We start from the raw sequence: 22,517 nt of genomic DNA, 5'->3' as shown, positions 1-22,517 counted from the left end.
CAGGTGTTATACTCACGGAAAACACAATGTGGAATAATCAACACTTATCCACTATTTGGGGCCATCGTCTGATCCAGATCATACCCTTTTCCCACCTGTACCAGACACACCTCCAACACCCCCCCAAGTTTGACCTCACTGTATCCTCCCATTACTGGTGAAGAACTATTTGCCGCTTGAAAACTTAAAAAAATGAAGGTTATATGAGTTTGTCAGGCATGTACATTTTGATCTGTCATCTCTTAATGATTAAGGTGAAATCCCCCTGTGAAGAGGCTCTTCTCCACAGCTCTGCTTTCTTCAGGAAGCCATCCACCTTATCATATAGGTTCAAAAGGCTGGTGTCTTTTCCCTGCAGAGACATATTCAGCTCGTTGAGTTTGCTGAATATATCTGCCAGATAACACATCTTTGCAATCCAGTCTGTGTCCTGGAACAGGGTGGCATGGAGAGAGCTGTGCTCAATCAGAAATGTTTGAACTTCTGTGTTTCTCATTCTCTCTGTTTATTGAACTGTCAGTGTTGACAGTTCAATAAATCAGACAATGATGGCATAACGCTGTGTTTCACATCTTTTTTTCAAACAAAAATGCTTTGCGCTGGTTAGGGGGTACTTGGCTGAAAAAATATTTCACAGGGGGTACATCACTGAAAAAAGGTTGAGAACCACTGTCCTAGTACAGGCTAAACATTCTCTAGAGACTTTTTTTATTATTGTTACCAGCAGGACATTAAACTCAACTCATACCCAACGTGAGTCCATAACGTATCCTGTCCAATTACGTTGTATCCTGTGCAATGACAAATAAAGGGAGGAAGGCCGAGCTCTCTGAGTGGCCAACGACGTGCGTCGCGACGTAGGTCGCATTGGTCGCGTCGTAGGTCGCAATGTTCGCGTCGTAGGTCGCATTGGTCGCGTCGTAGGTCGCTCGTCTGGCTGCTTTCAGTCGATGTGGTCGCTGGCTGGCTTGGTCGCTCAAAATCTATGGGCGGTCGTTTATCAGTTAATTTGCATGTTAAGGTAACTTAACGGGTTTTTTGGTCTATCAGTGTCAATAAAATATATTAGTTGTAATTTGGGGCGGATTCAAATAATGTATTTTAGATATTAGCCTATTTGTTTTGTTAAATGACAGTAAGCCTAATAAGGTATATTAATACACAAAGTTATTCGTTATAGAGTGTAATATTAGTTGTAATTTGGGGCTTATTCAAATAATGTATTTTATATATTATATATAGCCTTTTTGTTTTGTTAAATGTCATTAAGCCTAATAAGGTATGTTATGCACAAAGTTCTTCGTTATAGAGTGATATAGGTTAATATAAGTGCAAAATTTAGAATAAATTGTCACAGTGGTACAAGCGGTAGCGTCGCCTGGTTAGTAGTCAAGTAGGCGATTGTTCTAATCTCCGGGATCAGATAAATTTCTGCTCTTTTAGTCAAACTTATTGACGCAATCGGCCTCTTTCATTTGAACATTTTTGTATGATTTAGTACGATGGTATGATAATTATACGACGTAATGACGGGCTGCGACGCCTGGCTGGTATCGGCTGGCTGGCTGGCCACTGGCCACTGGCCGCTGGCTGCGGCTGGCAGCTGGCTCTGGCAGGCTGACCGACTAGGTCGCGACCATAAAAGCGTCGCGACCCTTTTGGCGGCAAATAGGTCGCAACCAACCAGAGGTATGGCTGAATGGGCGACCTGTGGCAGCCAACCACTGTCATTTTTTATTGGTCAACATGGAAAAAACGTGAAGGGTAACTCTGTTGTAGGGTTGAAAAAACCCATAACTGGTGTTTTTTATTGGTCGTCATGAAAAAAAACATAAGGGGTAACACTGTTGTCTTTGTCAAATAAAATATGAGGGGTAACAATGTCGTATTTTATTGGTCGTAATGATAAAAAACATATTTAAAAAAAAAAGAGAAATTGTCCTTCTCAAATAAAATATAGGGGGTAAAACTGTTGTTTTTCATCAGTTGTCATGAAAAAAAACATAAGGGGTAACACTGTCGTTTTTTATTGGTCGTCATGAAAAAAAACATAAGGGGTCACACTGTTGTTTTTTATTGGTCGTCATGAAAAAAACCATAAGGGGTAACACTGTTGTTTTTTATTGGTCGTCATGAAAAAAAACTTAAGAGGTAACATTGTTGTCTTTATCAAATAAAATATATGGGTTAACACTGTCATATTCTATTGGTCGTAATGAAAAAAAACATATAAAAAAAAAAATTGTCCATCTCAATTAAAATGTAAGGGGTATCACTGTTGTTTTTCATCAGTCATCATGGGAAAAAAACATAAGGGGTAACACTGTCGATATTTATCAAATAAAACATAGGGGGTAACACTGTTTTTTTTATTGGTCGTCATGAAAAAAAACATAAGGGGTAACACTGTTGTTTTTTATTGGCCGTCATGAAAAAAAACATAAGGGGTAACACTGTTGTTTTTTATTGGTCGTCATGAAGAAAAACATAAGGGGTAACACTGTCATTTTTTATTGGTCGTCATGATAAAAAAACATAAGGGGTAACACTGTCGATATTTATCAATTAAAACATAGGGGGTAACACTGTTGTATTTTATTGGTCGTCATGAAAAAAAATACAAGGGGTAACACTGTCGTTTTTTATTGGTCGTCACGAAAAAAAACATAAGGGGTCACACTGTTGTTTTTTATTGGTCGTAATGAAAAAAAACATAAGGGGTAACACTGTTGTTTTTTATTGGTCGTCATGAAAAAAAACATAAGAGGTAACACTGTTGTTTTTTATTGGTCGTCATGAAGAAAAACATAAGGGGTAACACTGTCATTTTTTATTGGTCGTCATGAAAAAAAACATAAGGGGTAACACTGTTGTTTTTTATTGGTCGTCATGAAAAAAAAGATAAGGGGTAACATTGTTGTCTTTATCAAATACAATATATGGGTTAACACTGTCGTATTCTATTGGTCGTAATGAAAAAAAACATAAAAAAAAAAAAATTGTCCTCCTCAATTAAAATATAAGGGGTATCACTGTTGTTTTTCATCAGTCATCATGGGAAAAAAACATAAGGGGTAACACTGTCGATATTTATCAAATAAAACATCGGGGGTAACACTCTTTTTTTTATTGGTCGTCATGAAAAAAAACATAAGGGGTAACACTGTCGTTTTTTATCGGCCGTCATGAAAAAAAACGTAAGGGGTAACTGTTGTTTTTTATGGGTCGTCATGAAAAAAAACATAAGGGGTAACACTGTTGTTTTTTATTGATCGTCATGAAAAAAACATGAGGGGTAACACTGTCGATATTTATCAAATAAAACATAGGGGGTATTACTGTTGTTTTTTATTGGTCGTCATGAAAAAAAAAAAAGGGGTAACATTGTTGTCTTTATCAAATAAAATATATGGGTTAACACTGTCGTATTCTATTGGTCGTAATGAAAAAAAACACATAAAAAAAAAAAATTTGTCCTTCTCAATTAAAATATAAGGGGTATCACTGTTGTTTTTCATCAGTCATCATGGGAAAAAAACATAATGGGTAACACTGTCAATATTTATCAAATAAAACATAGGGGGTAACACTGTTTTTTTTATTGGTCGTCATGAAAAAAAACATAAGGGGTAACACTGTCATTTTTTATTGGCCGTCATGAAAAAAAACATAAGGGGTAACACTGTTGTTTTTTATTGGTCGTCATGAAAAAAAACATAAGGGGTAACACTGTTGTTTTTTATTGATCGTCATGAAAAAAAAAAAAAGGGGTAACACTGTTGTTTTTTATTGGTCGTCATGAAAAAAAACATAAGGGGTAACAATGTTGTTTTTTATTGATCGTCATGAAAAAAAACATAAGGGGCAACACTGTTGTTTTTTATTGGTCGTCAATAAAGAAAACATAGGGGTTACACTGTTGTTTTTTATTGGTGGTCATGAAAAAAAACACAAGGGGTAACAGTGTTGTTTTTTATTGGTCGTCATGAAAAAAAACATAAGGGTTAACACTGTTGTTTTTTATTGGGCGTCATGAAAAAATGTATATCCTCTTTATTCATGATTGATTTTTGTGTATTGTCATCGCCTCAGTTGTGCAGTGGAGTGAACTCTGCCTAACACTCTGGAGACCGGGCTTCAAGTCTGGTAGATGTCTTCTGTTTTTTATTGGTCGTCATGAAAAAAAACATCAGGGATAACACTGTTGTTTTTCATTGGTCGTCATGAAAAAAAACATAAGGGGTAAAACTGTTGTTTTTTATTGGTCGTCATGAAAAAAAACATAAGGGGTAACAGTGTTGTTTTTTTATTGATCGTCATGGAGTGACGAGTGAACTCTGCCTAACCCTCTGGAGACCGGGGTTCAAGTCTGGTAGATGTCTTCTGTTATTTATTGGTCGTCATGAAAAAAAACATAAGGGATAACACTGTTGTTTTTCATTGGTCGTCATGATAAAAGACATAAGGGGTAACACTGTTGTTTTTTATTGGTCGTCATGAAAAAAAACATAAGGGGTAACACTGTTGTTTTTTATTGGTCGTCATAAAAAAAAACATAAGGGGTAACACTGTTGTTTTTTATTGGTCATCATGAAAAAAAACATAAGGTGTCACACTGTTGGTTTTTATTGGTCGTCATGAAAAAAAACATAAGGGGTAACACTGTTGTTTTTCATTGTTCGTCATGAAAAAAACCATAAGGGGTAACACTTTTGTTTTTCATTGTTCGTCATGAAAAAAAACACAAGGGGTAACACTGTTGTCTTTTTTAAAAAAAACATAATGGGTAACACTGTAGTTTTTTATTGGTCGTCATGAGAAAAAACATAAGGGGTAACACTGTTGTTTTTTATTGGTCGTCATAAAAAAAAACATAAGGGGTAACACTGTTGTTTTTTATTGGTCGTCATGAAAAAAAACATAAGGGGTAACACTGTTGTTTTTTATTGGTCGTCATGAAAAAAAGCATAAGGGGTAACACTGTTGTTTTTTATTGGTCGTCATGAAAAAAAACATAAGGGGCAACACTGTTGTTTTTTATTGGTCGTCAAGAAAAAAAAAATAGGGGTTACACTGTTGTTTTTTATTGGTCGTCATGAAAAAAAACATAATTGGTCGTCATGAAAAAAAACATAAGGGTTAACACTGTTGTTTTTTATCGGTCGTCATGAAAAAATGTATATCCTTTTTATGATTGATTTTTGTGTAATAGCATCGCCTCAGTGGTGCAGTGGAGTTAACTCTGGCTAACCCTCTGGAGACCGGGGTTCAAGTCTGGTAGATGTCTTCTGTTTTTTATTGGTCGTCATGAAAAAAAACATAAGGGGTAACATTGTTGTTTTTTATTGGTCGTCATGAAAAAAAACATAAGGGGTAACACTGTTGTTTTTTATTGGTCGTCATGAAAAAAAACATAAGGGGTAACACTGTTGTTTTTTATTGGTCGTCATGAAAAAAAACATAAGGGGTAACACTGTTGTTTTTTATTGGTCGTCATGAAAAAAAAACATAATTGGTCGTCATGAAAAAAAACATAAGGGTTAACACTGTTGTTTTTTATCGGTCGTCATGAAAAAATGTATATCCATTTTATGATTGATTTTTGTGTATTAGCATCGTCATGAAAAAAAACATAAGGGGTAACACTGTTGTTTTTTATTGGTCGTCATGAAAAAAAACATAAGGGGTAACACTGTTGTTTTTTATTGGTCGTCATGAAAAAAAACATAAGGGGCAACACTGTTGTTTTTTATTGGTCGTCAAGAAAAAAAACATAGGGGTTACACTGTTGTTTTTTATTGGTCGTCATGAAAAAAAACATGAAAATCATGAAAAAAAACATAAGGGGTAACACTGTTGTTTTTTATTGGTCGTCATGAAAAAAAACATGATTGGTCGTCATGAAAAAAAACATAAGGGGTAACACTGTTGTTTTTTATTGGTCGTCATGAAAAAAAACATAAGGGGCAACACTGTTGTTTTTTATTGGTCGTCAAGAAAAAAAACATAGGGGTTACACTGTTGTTTTTTATTGGTCGTCATGAAAAAAAACATGAAAATCATGAAAAAAAACATAAGGGGTAACACTGTTGTTTTTTATTGGTCGTCATGAAAAAAAACATAATTGGTCGTCATGAAAAAAAACATAAGGGTTAACACTGTTGTTTTTTATCGGTCGTCATGAAAAAATGTATATCCTTTTTATGATTGATTTTTGTGTATTAGCATCGTCATGAAAAAAAACATAAGGGGTAACACTGTTGTTTTTTATTGGTCGTCATGAAAAAAAACATAAGGGGTAACACTGTTGTTTTTCATTCTTCGTCATGAAAAAAAACATAAGGGGTAACAGTGTTGTTTTTTATTGGTCGTCATGAAAAAAAACATAAGGGGTAAAACTGTTGTTTTTTATTGGTCGTCATGAAAAAAAACATAAGGGGTAACACTGTTGTTTTTTATTGGTCGTCATGAAAAAAAACTTAAGGGGTAACACTTTTGTCTTTTTCAAAAAAAACATAAGGGGTAACACTGTAGTTTTTTATTGGTCGTCATGAGAAAAAACATAAGGGGTAACACTGTTGTTTTTTATTGGTCGTCATGAAAACAAACATAAGGGGTAACACTGTTGTTTTTTATTGGTCTTCAAGAAAAAAAAATGGGGGTTACACTGTTGTTTTTTATTGGTCGTCATGAAAAAAAACATAAGGGGTAACACTGTTGTTTTTTATTGGTCGTCATTAAAAAATGTATATCGTCTTTATTGATGATTGATTTTTGTGTATTGTCATCGCCTCAGTGTTGCAGTGGAGTGAACTCTGCCTGACCATCTGGAGACCGGGGTTCAAGTCTGGTAGATGTCTCCTGTTTTATATTGGTCGTCATGAAAAAAAACATAAGGGATAACACTGTTGTTTTTCAGTGGTCGTCATGAAAAAAAACATGACGACCTGTCGTCTTGAAAAAAAACAAAAGGGGTAACACTGTCGTTTTTTATTGGTCGTCATGAAAAAAAACATAAGGGGCAACACTGTTGTTTTTTATTGGTCGTCAAGAAAAAAAACATAAGGGGTAACACTGTTATTTTTTATTGGTCGTCATGAAAAAAAACATAAGGGGTAACAATGTTGTTTTTTATTGGTCAACATGAAAAAAAACATAAGGGTTAACACTGTTGTTTTTTATCGGTCGTCATGAAAAAATGTATATCCTCTTTATTTATGATTGATTTTTTTGTATTGTCATCGCCTCAGTGGAGCAGTGGAGTGAACTCTGGCTAACCCTCTGGAGACCGGGGTTCAAGTCTGGTAGATGTCTTCTGTTTTTTATTGGTCGTCATGAAAAAAAACATAAGGGATAACACTGTTGTTTTTCATTGGTCGTCATGAAAAAAAACATAAGGGGAAACACTGTTGTTTTTCATTGTTCGTCATGAAAAAAAACATAAGGGGTAACAGTGTTGTTTTATATTGGTCGTCATGAAAAAAAACATAAGGGGTAACAGTGTTGTTTTTTATTGGTCGTCATGAAAAAAAACATAAGGGGTAACACTGTTGTTTTTTATTGGTCGTCATGAAAAAAAACATAAGGGATAACACTGTTGTTTTTTATTGGTCGTCATGAAAAAAAACATAAGGGGTAACACTGTTGTTTTTCATTGTTCGTCATGAAAAAAAACATAAGGGGTAACAGTGTTGTTTTTTATTGGTCGTCATGAAAAAAAACGTAAGGGGTAACACTGTTGATTTTTTATTGGTCGTCATGAAAAAAAACATAAGGGGTAACACTGTTGTCTTTTTTAAAAAAAACATAAGGGGTAACACTGTTGTTTTTTATTGGTCGTCATGAAAAAAAACATAAGGGGTCACACTGTTGTTATTTATTGGTCGTCATGAAAAAATGTATATCCTCTTTATTGATGATTGATTTTTGTGCATTGTCATCGCCTCAGTGGTGCAGTGGAGTGAACTCTGCTTAACCCTCTGGAGACCGGGGTTCAAGTCTGGTAGATGTCTTCTGTTTTTTATTGGTCGTCATGAAAAAAAACATAAGGGATAACACTGTTGTTTTTTATTGGTCGTCATGAAAAAAAACATAAGGGGTAACAGTGTTGTTTTTTATTGGTCGTCATGAAAAAAAACATAAGGGGAAACACTGTTGTTTTTTATTGGTCGTCATGAAAAAAAACATAAGGGGTAACAGTGTTGTTTTTTATTGGTCGTCATGAAAAAAAACATAAGGGGTAACACTGTTGTTTTTTATTGGTCGTCATGAAAAAAAACATAAGGGGTAACACTGTTGTTTTTTATTGGTCGTCATGAAAAAAAACATAAGGGGTAACACTGTTGTTTTTTATTGGTCGTCATGAAAAAGAACTTAAGGGGTAACACTGTCGTCTTTTTCAAAAAAAACATAAGGGGTAACACTGTAGTTTTTTATTGGTTGTCATGAGAAAAAACATAAGGGGTAACACTGTTGTTTTTTATTGGTCGTCATGAAAAAAAACATAAGGGGTAACACTGTTGTTTTTCATTGTTCGTCATGAAAAAAAACATAAGGGGTAACAGTGTTGTTTTTTATTGGTCGTCATGAAAAAAAACATAAGGGGTAACACTGTTGTTTTTTATTGGTCGTCATGAAAAAAAACATAAGGGGTAACACTGTTGTTTTTTATTGGTCGTCATGAAAAAAAACTTAAGGGGTAACACTGTTGTCTTTTTCAAAAAAAACATAAGGGGTAACACTGTAGTTTTTTATTGGTCGTCATGAGAAAAAACATAAGGGGTAACACTGTTGTTTTTTATTGGTCGTCATGAAAACAAACATAAGGGGTAACACTGTTGTTTTTTATTGGTCGTCCAGAAAAAAAACATGGGGGTTACACTGTTGTTTTTTATTGGTCGTCATGAAAAAAAACATATGGGGTAAAACTGTTGTTTTTCATTGGTCGTCATGAAAAAAAGTATATCCTCTTTATTGATGATTGATTGTTGTGTATTGTCATCGCCTCAGTGGTGCAGTGGAGTGAACTCTGCCTGACCATCTGGAGACCGGGGTTCTAGTCTGGTAGATGTCTCCTGTTTTTTATTGGTCGTCATGAAAAAAAACATAAGGGATAACACTGTTGTTTTTCAGTGGTCGTCATGAAAAAAAACATGACGACCTGTCGTCATGAAAAAAAACAAAAGGGGTAACACTGTCGTTTTTTATTGGTCGTCATGAAAAAAAACATAAGGGGTAACACTGTTGTTTTTTATTGGTCATCATGAAAAAAAACATAAGGGTTAACACTGTTATTTTTTATTGGTCGTCATGAAAAAAAACATAAGGGGTAACACTGTTGTTTTTTATTGGTCATCATGAAAAAAAACATAAGGGTTAACACTGTTGTTTTTTATCGGTCGTCATGAAAAAATGTATATCCTCTTTATTTATGATTGATTTTTGTGTATTGTCATCGCCTCAGTGGTGCAGTGGAGTGAACTCTGGCTAACCCTCTGGAGACCGGGGTTCAAGTCTGGTAGATGTCTTCTGTTTTTTATTGGTCGTCATGAAAAAAAACATAAGGGATAACACTGTTGTTTTTCATTGGTCGTCATGAAAAAAAACATAAGGGGAAACACTGTTGTTTTTTATTGGTCGTCATGAAAAAAAACATAAGGGGTAACAGTGTTGTTTTTTATTGGTCGTCATGAAAAAAAACATAAGGGGTAACACTGTTGTTTTTTATTGGTCGTCATGAAAAAAAACTTAAGGGGTAACACTGTTGTCTTTTTCAAAAAAAACATAAGGGGTAACACTGTTGTTTTTTATTGGTCGTCATGAAAAAAAACATAAGGGGTAACACTGTTGTTTTTTATTGGTCGTCATGAAAAAAAACATAAGGGGTAACACTGTTGTTTTTTATTGGTCGTCATGAGAAAAAACATAAGGGGTAACACTGTTGTTTTTTATTGGTCGTCATGAAAAAAAACTTAAGGGGTAACACTGTTGTCTTTTTCAAAAAAAACATAAGGGGTAACACTGTAGTTTTTTATTGGTTGTCATGAGAAAAAACATAAGGGGTAACACTGTTGTTTTTTATTGGTCGTCATGAAAAAAAACATAAGGGGTAACACTGTGGTTTTTCATTGTTCGTCATGAAAAAAAACATAGGGGGTAACAGTGTTGTTTTTTATTGGTCGTCATGAAAAAAAAACATGGGGGGTAACATTGTTGTCTTTATCAAATAAAATATATGGGTTAACACTGTCGTATTCTATTGGTCGTAATGAAAAAAAACATATAAAAAAATAGGGGTAACACTGTCGATATTTATCAAATAAAACATAGGGGGTAACACTGTTTTTTTTATTGGTCGTCATGAAAAAAAACATAAGGGGTAACACTGTCATTTTTTATTGGTCATCATGAAAAAAAACATTAGGGGTAACACTGTTGTTTTTTATTGATTGTCATGAAAAAAAACATAAGGGGTAACACTGTTGTTTTTTATTGGTCGTCATGAAAAAAAAACATAAGGGTTAACATTGTTGTCTTTATCAAATAAAATATATGGGTTAACACTGTCGTATTCTATTGGTCGTAATGAAAAAAAACATATAAAAAAAAAAATTGTCCTTCTCAATTAAAATATAAGGGGTATCACTGTTGTTTTTCATCAGTCACCATGGGAAAAAAACATACTGGGTAACACTGTCGATATTTATCAAATAAAACATAGGGGGTAACACTGTTTTTTTTATTGGTCGTCATGAAAAAAAACATAAGGGGTAACACTGTTGTTTTTTATTGGCCGTCATGAAAAAAAACATAAGGGGTAACACTGTTGTTTTTTATTGGCCGTCATGAAAAAAAACATAAGGGGTAACACTGTTGTTTTTTATTGATCATCATGAAAAAAAACATAAGGATTGAAACTGTCGTTTTTCATTGGTCGTCATGAAAAAAAACCTAAGGGGTCGCACTGTTGTTTTTTATTGGTCGTCATGAAAAAAAACATAAGGGGTAACACTGTCATTTTTTATCGGTCGTCATGATAAAAAAACATAAGGGGCAACACTGTTGATATTTATCAATTAAAACATAGGGGGTAACACTGTTGTTTTTTATTGGTCGTCATGAAAAAAAACACAACAGTCGTCGCAGCCAGCCTGTCGTCGCAGCCAGCCAGCCGATACCAGCCAGGCGTCGCAGCCCGTCATTACGTCGTATAATTATCATACCATCATGCTAAAAAATACAAAAATGTTAAAATGAAAGAGGCCGATTGCGTCAATAAGTTTGACTAAAAGAGCAATAATATGCCCCTCAGTTGAGAGAATCGAACACCAGCCTTCATGTTTACATGCCTAGCGTGACTACCGCTTGTACCACTATGGCATTGGCTTCAAATTATTGCACTTATATTGAAGTTTATCACTCTATAATGAAGAACTTTGTGCATAAAATACGTTATTAGGCTTAATGAAATTTAACAAAATAAATAGGCTATATATAATATATAAAATACATTATTTGAATACGCCCCAAATTACAACTAATATATTTTATTGATACTGATAGACCAACGATTTCATCATTTCAAACTGTACTTCAATAGAAAAATATTAAATAATATTATCAATAAAGAGCTGTAGGTAGGCTAGCTTTCGCCAGAGAGCATGGCTTTCTGGTACTTCAACTGTCGCAAAAAAAACGTTAATAACATGCAAATCAACTGATTGTATAGACTTTGAGCGAGCCTGCCAGCGACCACAGCGACTGAAAGCAGCCTGACGAGCGACCAACAAAGCGACCACTGCGACCTACGTCGCGACGCACGTCGTTGGCCGCTCAGAGAGCTCGGCCCTACTGAATAAAGGCTTCTTCTTCTTCTTCTTCTTCTTCTTCTAAGTTGTGTGTATCTAGGCTATTAAACTATAGCCTAATATTTAATGCATATTTAAATTTTCTACATCTCCCAGTCCTCTTACCCTCAATATAACACATTAGGTAGCCTATCTTCCACATGGAATTCGGAAAACTGAGATATCTGTAGCACTTGTGTTGGACCAGTTAAAGCCACATTTATAATATTTCTAGATCCTTGCGTTGTGTAATAAGGTAGGCACTTTGCATTGCTTAACTTCTTCCTTCACTACATTGATATCCATAAGCCTGAAAGCATTTTTATGTTAAACCTTTCGGCCTACATCCGATGACCTATGAGTTCAGCTCTAGTAAGGGTAAGCCCTGTTTTTAGAACTGGGCAGAGGAAGCCAAACAAATAACTACACGTTACAAGGTGAAAAGTTTATATATAGTTTATTGTATGCCATTCGAAATTGTGTCACATTATATGACTTGTACAATGTGCAATATTTCCAATGGGAAGGAATTATTCAGCACTGTCCTTTCCCTTAGAGAAATAAAAAACAAATGTATGAATTAGATATATTGTGATTTTTAGTAAATATTAATTTGTTGATTCTCTGATGTTTGCGCAATAATCTGAACAGTACTTTGCCATCCAATTACCTTGCCACCATCACGGCTCTTGGCCCTCAGCTTGTTGACCTGAGTCTCAGCGATGTCAGCACGTTCCTCAGCCTCCTCCAGCTCATGTTGAACCTTCCTGCACTTGGACAGGTAAGAGTTGGCCTGCTCCTCCTGTTGAAACATTCATATTTTGTTTAAATAATTGATACAATTGATGCAATAACCAGATTTTGTTAAGTAATTCTACTTACTGCTTCCTCAGACTGCCCCTTGTAAGCCTTCACCTTCAGATGCAGCTTGTCCACAACATCCTGGAGTCTGGCACCATTCTTCTTATCTTCCTCAGTCTGATCCACATTTGAAAGTGAAAGATCAACATTATGTGGCCTTTAGATATGATCAAAATGCCATTGCAGTAGAAACATGTTTGGAGATTTAAGTTGGACATACCTGGTAGGTCAGTTCCTTTACTCTCCTCTCGTATTTGCGGACACCTTTTACAGCATCTGCTCCTCGTCTCTGTTCATTATCAACCTCTGCCTCCAGATCACGAACCTTGAGAGTAAAAGTGAATGAATGAATCTTGTCCTTACATTGGACGTATACTTTTTAAAATGCATTCTGATTATCATCTTACTCTGGCCTCCAGTTTCTGGAGCTGCTTCTTGCCACCCTTCATGGCCAAGTTCTCAGCCTCATCCAGGCGGTGCTGTAGGTCTTTCACTGTGACCTCAAGGTTCTTCTTCATCCTCTCAAGGTGAGAACTAGTATCCTGCTCTTTCTTAAGCTCCTCAGCCATCATGGCAGCCTACAAGGTCAAGTAATATATTCATTAAGAGTTCCATTAAGTTTTCATAGCATCGACAAACAAACTAGTGTGGACCTACATCAGTGATGGCCTTCTTGGCCTTCTCTTCAGCATTCCTGGCTTCCTGGACGCTGTCATCCACCTCACCCTGGACTTGGACCAAGTCAGTCTCCAGCTTCTTCTTTGAGTTCAACAGGCTTGTGTTCTGAAACAAATTATTATAAAATTTCTATCAAAACAAATACGTGTTCTTGTATTCAAATGATAGGCTTAGAATGTTTGTTTACCTGAGAGTGCAGCAGTCCAACGCGCTCGCTGGCGTCCACCAGCTCTTGCTCAGCCACTTTGCGGCCTCTCTCTGTCTGTTCCAGAGCTGCCCTCAGCTCCTCAATTTCAGCCACCATGAGACCGTTCCTACGGTCCACCATGGCAGCCTGCTCCTTCAGGTCTTCTGCAGCTCTGACTGCATCATCAAGATGCAGTTGGGCATCCTAATATTATACAGAAAACACATATCAGAAAACATCCCTAACAAGATAGCTACATGACATGTTTTACATGCGCCATACATTAGGTTGTGTCATACCTTGAGTTGTCCCTGAACATTCCTCAGCTGCTTTTGGGCCTCAGCAGCCTGGCGGTTGGCATGGCTCAGCTGGATCTCCATCTCGTTCAGATCACCCTCCATCTTCTTCTTGATTCTCAGGGCATCATTCCTGCTCCTAACCTCAGAGTCCAACGTGCTCTGCATGGAGTCAGTGACCCTCTGACTGTTCCTCTTGATCTGCTCCATCTCCTCATCCTTCTCAGCCAGCTTCCTGTCAACCTCACCCTTAATCTGGTTCAGCTCCAGCTGGACACGCAGAATCTTGGACTCTTCATGCTCCAGAGTTCCCTGATGTAGGTCAAAGATGTATTAGGCAGATGTATTAAAAACTTGACAGAACGTTTTATAATTATGGTTGCTTATTTCGTCATGCTCACCTCAGCTTCCTCAAGGGCTGTCTGGATCTCAGACTTCTCAGTCTCCACCTGCTTCTTGGATTTCTCCAGCTCATGGATGCTCTTTCCAGTCTCACCAATTTGTTCAGTCAAATCGGAAATCTCCTCTGTAGAGTAATGTTATGTGTTTAGGTATGGTATATTTTTCTTATCCACAGACTAGTGCTGTAAACATCACAGAGCATAAACTCACGTTGGAGGTTCTTGTTTTCACGCTTCAGGGTCTCCAGCTGATCCAGAGTTTCCTCATAGGAGTTCTTCATCTTGAAAAGCTCAGTGCTGAGAGAACGAGCCTCTTTCTGCGTTCCTTCAAGCTCTGCCTGGCCCTCCTCATATTTCTGCTTCCAGTCGGCCAAAACCTGTAGAAAATTGTTGTTTAGCAATGTTTAGCACTTAACGAGGGATCGGGATAATCAAGATTAAACTATAGTTTTAAATCAATGTGTACAAACCTTGTCAAAGTTCCTCTGCTTCTTGTCTAGGTTGGCAGCCAGTCCATTGGCCCTCTCCACATCAACCATGAGGTCTTCCACTTCACCCTGGAGTCTCTGTTTGGTCTTCTCCAGAGAGGCACACTTTGAGTTCACAGCCTCAATCTGTTCTTCAGCCTCCTGAAGACGTTGGGCAAGCTTTTTCCTGTTAATGAATTATAGCATTGCTTAATTTGTCTACATTCATCAAATTGTATGTGTTATTTAGCGAAAGTATTAAATGTTTAACTCACTTGGACTCCTCAAGCTCCTCAGTGCGCTGGATAGCATCAGTTTCATACTTGCTCCTCCACTGAGCCACCTCACCGTTGGCCTTGGACATTCCACGCTGCAGCTCAGCCTTGGCCTCCTGCTCCTCCTCAAACTGCTCCCTCAGAAGGTCACAGTCATGGCGGGCTGATTGCACACCATGTGCGAGAGCATTCTTGGCCTACAAAAGGGGAAAGAGAGCATGTCAATCCAAGATATTTTTTTATCTTTGTACCCTGAAACTTTTAAGAATGATACTACCTTACCTTTACTTCCTCCTCATTTTGCCTCTTCAGCTCCTCAATCTGTTGAGTATAAGCCTGCTTGCCTCTGGTCAGCTGGGAGACAAGAGTTTCCTTCTCCTCAAGCTGACGACCAAACTCACCTAGTTGGAGGAGAAATATAAAAAAAATGTAAAATTTGTGAAACATAAAATGTATGTTAAATTATGTTCCCAAAATAGTCTTTCAAATGACTGAATGGAAGAACTATCAACCGTTTTCTGTCAGCAGTCTTGCTCTCTGGGCACTGATGTCATTTATCTGGCGAGCATTCTCATCACTCTTAGCCTTGATTTCACTCAGTTGGTCCTCAAGGGTACGGCAGATCTTCTCCAGATTTCCCTGATGATAAAGATTTTATCAATTTGAAATCATGTTAATTTATTAATATTTACGTACTTATTTTCTATATTATTTTTTTATTACTTCTTAATTCAATGAAGGCATTTAAGAATAACTTACCTTGGCCTTAGAAACAGCTTCCATGTTGCTGGAGAGGTCATCAATCTCCATCTTGTACTCGCTCTTCTCCTTCTCAAGCTTCTGCTTGACACGCTGGAGGTTGTCAATCTGCTCTCCCAGCTCTGCTACACTGTCAGCCTGCTTCTTACGCAGAGCAGCAGCAGTGGCTTCATGCTGCAGGGTGGACTCCTCAAGGTCACGACGCAGCTTCTGGAACTCAGCCTCACGCTTCTTGTTCATCTCAATCTGAGCAGAAGTGGCTCCACCAGCCTCCTCCAGCCTCTCACTGATCTCTTCAAGTTCCCTGGAGAGATCAGCTCTCTGCTTCTCAACCTTGGCACGAGCAGCACGCTCAGCCTCAATCTCTTCCTCTAGCTCCTCGATACGAGCCTAAATAATGGGCAAGTATTGGGATTAATATCCAAACATATGATTTCAGAAATCAATAAAAAACGTCATTAAGAGAAATTTCTGGTATTCCCAACCTGAAGCTCTTTGATCTTCTTCTGAAGTTGAGCACCCAGGGACTGCTCATCCTCAATTTTGCTCAGTAGCTGGCTGGTCTCAAAGTCCTTCCTGTGAATAATTAATTTAAACAATGGTCAGCTCAATTTAATCAGAAGGAATATGGAGTTCATCCTTTTGTGGTTCAGAAAATATATACGTTACTTCTTGAGTTTCTCGTCAGACTGTTGTTTGTCATTCTCAAGATCCATGACAGATTCCTGAGCCAGTTTCAGATCACCCTCAAGTTTTCTCTTGGATCTCTCAAGGTCCATACGGAGCTTCTTCTCTTGCTCCAGAGAACCTTCAAGCTGGATGTCAATCATTTAAAATAAGGGTTAATTCAAAACGATCGAATGGATTAATAAAAATTCACTTCGTGCTCAAAGCTCAATTGGATTTTATGTACTCACATCATCCACTTGCTGTTCAAGCTTGGTCTTAGCCTTGGTCAGAGTGTTGACTTTGTCTTCCTCTGCCTGCAGGTCATCAAGAGTCTGCTGATGTGACTCTTGGAGGGCTTTCTTCTCCTTTGTCAGCTTAGCGACACTCTCATCCTGAGAGGCCATCTCCTCAGTCAGGTTCTTCACCTGAACAAAACAAAATCATGTGTCATACTTCCTCATAAATGACTGAACTCTACTGATGATGGTTTGGACAATGTTGAGGATGTTGGTATTGTGCTAAAATATGTACAAACCTTGTTCTCAGTGGCATGTTTCTCCTTCTCCACTTTGGCCAAGGTAAGCTCCAGGTCATCAATGTCCTTCTTGAGCTCAGAGCATTCATCCTCCAGTTTTCTCTTCTTGGCCGTCAGCTCAGCATTTATTTCCTCCTCATCCTCCAGTCTCTCAGTTGTCTCTTTAAGTTTGGCCTCCAGCTGAATCTTACTCTTGATGAGTCCTTCACACCTTTCTTCAGCATCATTCAGATTCTCTCCTTCCTGTGTGATATTTAGAGATGTAGAACATGTAACATCACATTTACCTCACTGTGTACGGACAGGGATACAAAAATAATGTTTACTTACAGAAGCAACTTGCAGTGAAAGATCATTCTTCTCCTGCAGGAGAGAAACCATCTTCTGCTCAAGTTCCTTCTTCTTGGCCAGGGCAGCTGCCAGGTCTGTCTTCATCTTTTCATAGTTATCCTTCATATTGGAAAGCTCCTTCTCGGTTTCAGCACTCTTCAGAAGAGGCTTGATCTTGTAGTACACCTTCATCCATGGCCAGTCTTTGACATTCATGAATGAGCGGATGTTTTACTGAATAGTGTAGATGGCTTCCCTATAGAATAAAATAAACCATAAGTTTGGAGTTCTACTTGGCAGTTAAAAAGCTTTTTGAGTTTTGAGCACTATGTCTAAAAACATACCTCCTCTCTGTCATCTTAACATACTCCTTTCTCATGACATAACCTCTGCATGCAGCCTGAATCATTCCGACAAGAGCAGCCAGCTTCTCATCTCGCATCTCCTCAAGAGTACCCAGAAGACCAGCTTTGAAGAACACTTTAATGTAAAAAAAGACTTTTGTCAGCTAGTGACTTACAATGAAGTATAAACATAGTTTTTGACAACAATAAACTGACCTTGGTGTGTCCAAATTTGTACTCATCGTGAGGCACATCGATGGACCCAAGCAGTTTCTCAGAAGCCTTCTTGTTGTCAATAAACTGGCCTACAGGGATGTCACCGGCGTTCAGTACTTTGTACCTGAAGAAGACCATTATAATGTTTTTAACATTCATTAAAATGTCCAAAGGCATTTGTAAAGTTGTCCTTGAAAAATCCTTGAGTTAATACCTCTGCTTGAAGTCAGCATAGAGAATTCTGCTGGGGAAGCCCTTTCTGCATATTCTGATGCCCTCCAGCACACCGTTACACCTCAGCTGGTGGATAACCAGGGAGTTCTCCATGAGTCCTGTTACATTGGTGATAAATACATCGTCAATATAATTAGTTTGGTATATCAGTGACTAACATGTCATATCCTAACCCAGACAATACACACATTTGTTAGTGCTCACTGTACCTGGAGTCTTTGACTCATTGGGAATCAGGCAACGCACAAAGTGAGGATGGGTGCTCCTCAAGTTGGTCATCAGTTTGCCCAAGTTCTCCTAAAGACACATCACAGAGTAAAATATGAAACATGTACAAATGAACTGATAAAGAACAAATTCAGAAAATACATGTGACATTTGGTATCAAATTACATATATTTTTACATTAATTTGCTAGTTTTCCCTTACCCTGAATTGTGAAGACACAGTCTGCATGGAGCCACCCTTCTTCTTGCCTCCCTTCTTTGCACCCCCAGTCTCTGTTTTAAATTATTGTTAATTAGTAAAAGAAATATATATATATACGTTTTTATTGATAAAATGTAGGCAATAAATGGATTAAATGAATGGGTATTTTAATACAATATATCAACAGTTATAAACTACGGTTACAGTCTGAACATGTACCTTCAACTACAGGTGGGTACAGGACGGGCAGCAGTTTGTTTGAGGACTTCTGGTACAGCTGGACAACAGAGTCATTCAGGGGATCCTTGTTCTTGTCCAGCCAGCCAGTGATGTTGTAGTCCACGGTACCAGCATAGTGCACCATGGCGAAATGGGCCTCGGCCTTGCCCTTTGCAGGCTTGGGCTTCTCAAATGCTTTGGTCTTGCCAAGATGCTGGTCATACAGCTTGTTCTTGAAGGTAACGTCTGAGGCCTTGGGGAACATGCACTCCTCTTCAAGGATGGAGAAGATGCCCATTGGCTTAAGAGAAAAAAGGACATATTCAAAAGAGGACAAATTTTGAAAAGTACCTTTTTAGCTACACATAGAATAATGATATATTGTTATATTACTCAGGTATACCTTCTCAATAAGCTCAATACAGGCAGCCAAGTCCATGCCGAAGTCAATGAACTCCCAGATGATGCCCTCCTTCTTGTACTCCTCTTGCTCCAAGACGAACATGTGGTGGTTGAAGAACTGTTGCAGTTTCTCATTGGTGAAGTTGATGCACAGCTGCTCCATGCTGTTGTACTATTAGGGGACATTTAATAAACCAACTGTTACAAGTTTTCAATAATTGAATGGTACTATTCTGTCTGAATGAAGGAAATGCTAGGAAGCGATGCGGCCACATATGTAACAACTTACATCAAAAATCTCAAAACCAGCAATGTCCAGCACACCAATGTAGAATTGTCTTGCTTGCTTGGTGTCCAGCATCGTGTTGATACGGATGACCATCCACAAGAACATCCTCTCATAGATAGACTTGGCCAGGGCACTCACTGAGTTGTTGACCTGAAAATACATTTTCATCAAAAATCCTCAAAAATATTAATCTGATGTTAGACAATGCATCATGTTTTGACAATTTGTACCATATTTCATGAACACATTGTGTTTTTCTTACCTGAGGTACAGTCTGTCCCTTGGTGACATACTCATTTCCGACCTTCACTCTTGGGTAGCAAAGAGCCTTGAGCATATCAGCAGAGTTCAGACCCAGTAGATAGCAAATCTTGTCGGCCTCTACAAAGGTAACATGAAAAATGTGTTTTTATTCAGTATAATAATTACTCCAATGTAATACAAGCAAATATGCATCAATATAACTTGTAGTTCACTGATGAATTCATGTTAATCGTTACCTTCATTGCCATCAGGCTCAGCCTGCTCCTCACGCTGCTTCTGCTTGAACTTCATGTTACCGTGGTGAAGCACAGCACCAGTGAACTTGTAGATGCCCATCTTGTCCTCATTAGTGAAGCCCAAAATATCAATAGCAGTCTGTGTGAAAACAAGGCTAATGTTACACATAATTCAGAAAGTAAATATAGCGTGGAGAATACATGTGTGTTCAAAACAACTACTGACATCAGTAGCATCCAGCTCCTCTTTGTCATCAATGCTGGCCACAGTGATCTGACCTTGACTGCACATGGGGAAGTCGTAGGGGTTTGTCGTGATGAGAGTCATTTCTGAGGGATTAAATAAAGGTATATTCTCCTCAAATTGTATCAATGTCTCCTGTTTGCTCTACCAGCTAACAGAACACTTCCAAATCAAAGATTGGAACTCTTTCTTTGCACTTGCATGCTTTACATGGTTACAAACGTTGTAATGAGAGATATAAACGTTACCAGCAACCATTTAATTCTAGAATGAAAAGCACACTCCTTCACAAAGTTAAATACATTTAAAAATAATTATAATTAAAAAAAGTTTTAATAACAATGCCTCTTTACATAATACATATGCTTCACTATTAAACAACCTCACCAATGATCTCAGGTTTGTGGTTGGTCATCATCTGGTAGAAGATGTGATAGCCTCTCTCATCAGGAAGCTGGAATGTCACTCTGGACTTCTCCAACAGGTCTAAAAGGCCCATTCGATAAACAAAACTACCACATCCACTAATAATCATAGTTAATTCAAATTTAGAATGAGATACTTACACGTCTCAATGTCAGCACTGGACAGTTTACCAGTTGCGTGAAAATGAATTCTGATGAATTTACCCTGTTTGGAAATAATTAGTTTAAGCATCCTAAAAACAGTATTCAATCTAAGGAGCTTCCTCAGGGAGGAATTCTAACGTCATACTTACAAAACGGGAGGAGTTGTCATTTCTCACAGTCTTGGCATTACCATAGGCCTCCAGCAGGGGATTGGCTGCAATAATCTGGTCCTCAAGTGACCCCTATAATCAAAACATAAAATATGAATACCTTTTTATTGAATCATATTTATATTCTTCATATTCTTATTATTTGATTTCTTTATGTATTGATTCATTGATTTACTGTTCATTTTTAAACACACCTTTATCTTTCCAGCGCCTTCATCCTTCTTCTTCTCTCCACCCACTGAGATGGTAGCAAAGTATTGGATGACACGCTTGGTGTTCACAGTCTTTCCAGCACCGGATTCTCCACTGGGTATGAAAAGAAGAATAAAGTAAGTTAATTCTGACATGTTTTCCAATGTAGGAATCGTTGTAGTATATTTATATAATGTTGACAGAATCAAACTTACGTGATCAGGACAGACTGGTTCTCTCTATCTGTAAAACAAATGTATCAAACATTGCATGAGTATGCTTCTAATTAATAAAATTAGGGAATTGAAACTTTGAATTTACAAACCAGTGAGCATGTTCTGGAAGGCATTGTCAGAGACAGAGAAGATGTGGGGTGGAGCCTCCATACGCTTCTTGCCTCTGTAGGCATTGACAACCTCCTGATCGTACACTGGGAGCCACTTGTAGGGGTTTACAGTGGCACAGAACAGCCCAGAGTAGGTCTGAAGGAATTCACAGAGAGTATATATTATTATATATTGTATATATTATGTATTTTCATTTAGAATGTTAAGTATCTTACGTAGATCATCCATGCTGCATAACGCTCTGCAAGGTTATACAACACAGAGGCTTCATTGAGATGGGTCATCATGGCCATGTCCTCAATTTTGTCGTACTTGGGAGGGTTCATGGGTGTGACATCGTCCTCCTTGACTGTTCTCTCCTAAAATATGGAAATCCTTTTTTAGTTTTCTTACGAGTGCATCTATTGCAACTTTCCCTTTCGTACTGTTGATTCCAACAGATTTGCCTCTGCCATGATCAACCTCTGCCTACCTCCTTTGTAGCCAAAACGGTGACGGTGACTTTGCCACCCTCCCTCTTATTGATGGTACACTTTACGTACAGTTCCTTAACATCAGTGACATATGCAGCAGCCTTCGCATCGAATGGCGCGCTCTGGGCCGCAATCCTCTCCTTCTCTGGCTTCCGGAGGTAAATGGCAGCCTGGCCGTAAGCGGCCATCTCTGCGTCCGTACTCATGATGGAGGCTTATTTCATGAAAAAAAAAATATATATATATTATACATAATATCATATATAATAATATTATAAACATATTTTAAGCTGTTTGGAGAAGTTTGAGATGATAATGTTGAGATGATATTTAATTATTCTTACCGTCTTCTTTCCTTCAACTGTAGAAGAAAGTGTTCCTTCAAAAAAAGTTGGTCATTATGTTAATGAGTCACTTGTAAAAGTCACAGAGTCTAACTTTCACAATTTACTGACTTCAAAATGTTTAATCTGTATTTTGAGTAGAAATTTGCAGACAAAATAGAAATTGATTGTGTATACTTTATAACCTAATAGATGTATCTCTTCCATTGACATTTTATCATCTGAAAACAACTATACTAAT

At 37.6% G+C, this 22,517-nt stretch overlaps 1 pseudogene; it reads right to left on the bottom strand.

Annotated features, from left to right (window-relative positions):
* Positions 1-235: 235 nt before the first annotated feature.
* Positions 236-22,146, bottom strand: LOC130380580 (myosin heavy chain, fast skeletal muscle-like; annotated as a pseudogene).
* Positions 22,147-22,517: the final 371 nt, after the last annotated feature.

This window comes from Gadus chalcogrammus, chromosome 4, assembly GCF_026213295.1.
Source record: "Gadus chalcogrammus isolate NIFS_2021 chromosome 4, NIFS_Gcha_1.0, whole genome shotgun sequence".
Taxonomy (NCBI): Eukaryota; Metazoa; Chordata; class Actinopteri; order Gadiformes; family Gadidae; genus Gadus; species Gadus chalcogrammus.
Note: the sequence above shows the minus strand (reverse complement) of the source record. Positions and strands in the feature narration are given on the sequence as shown.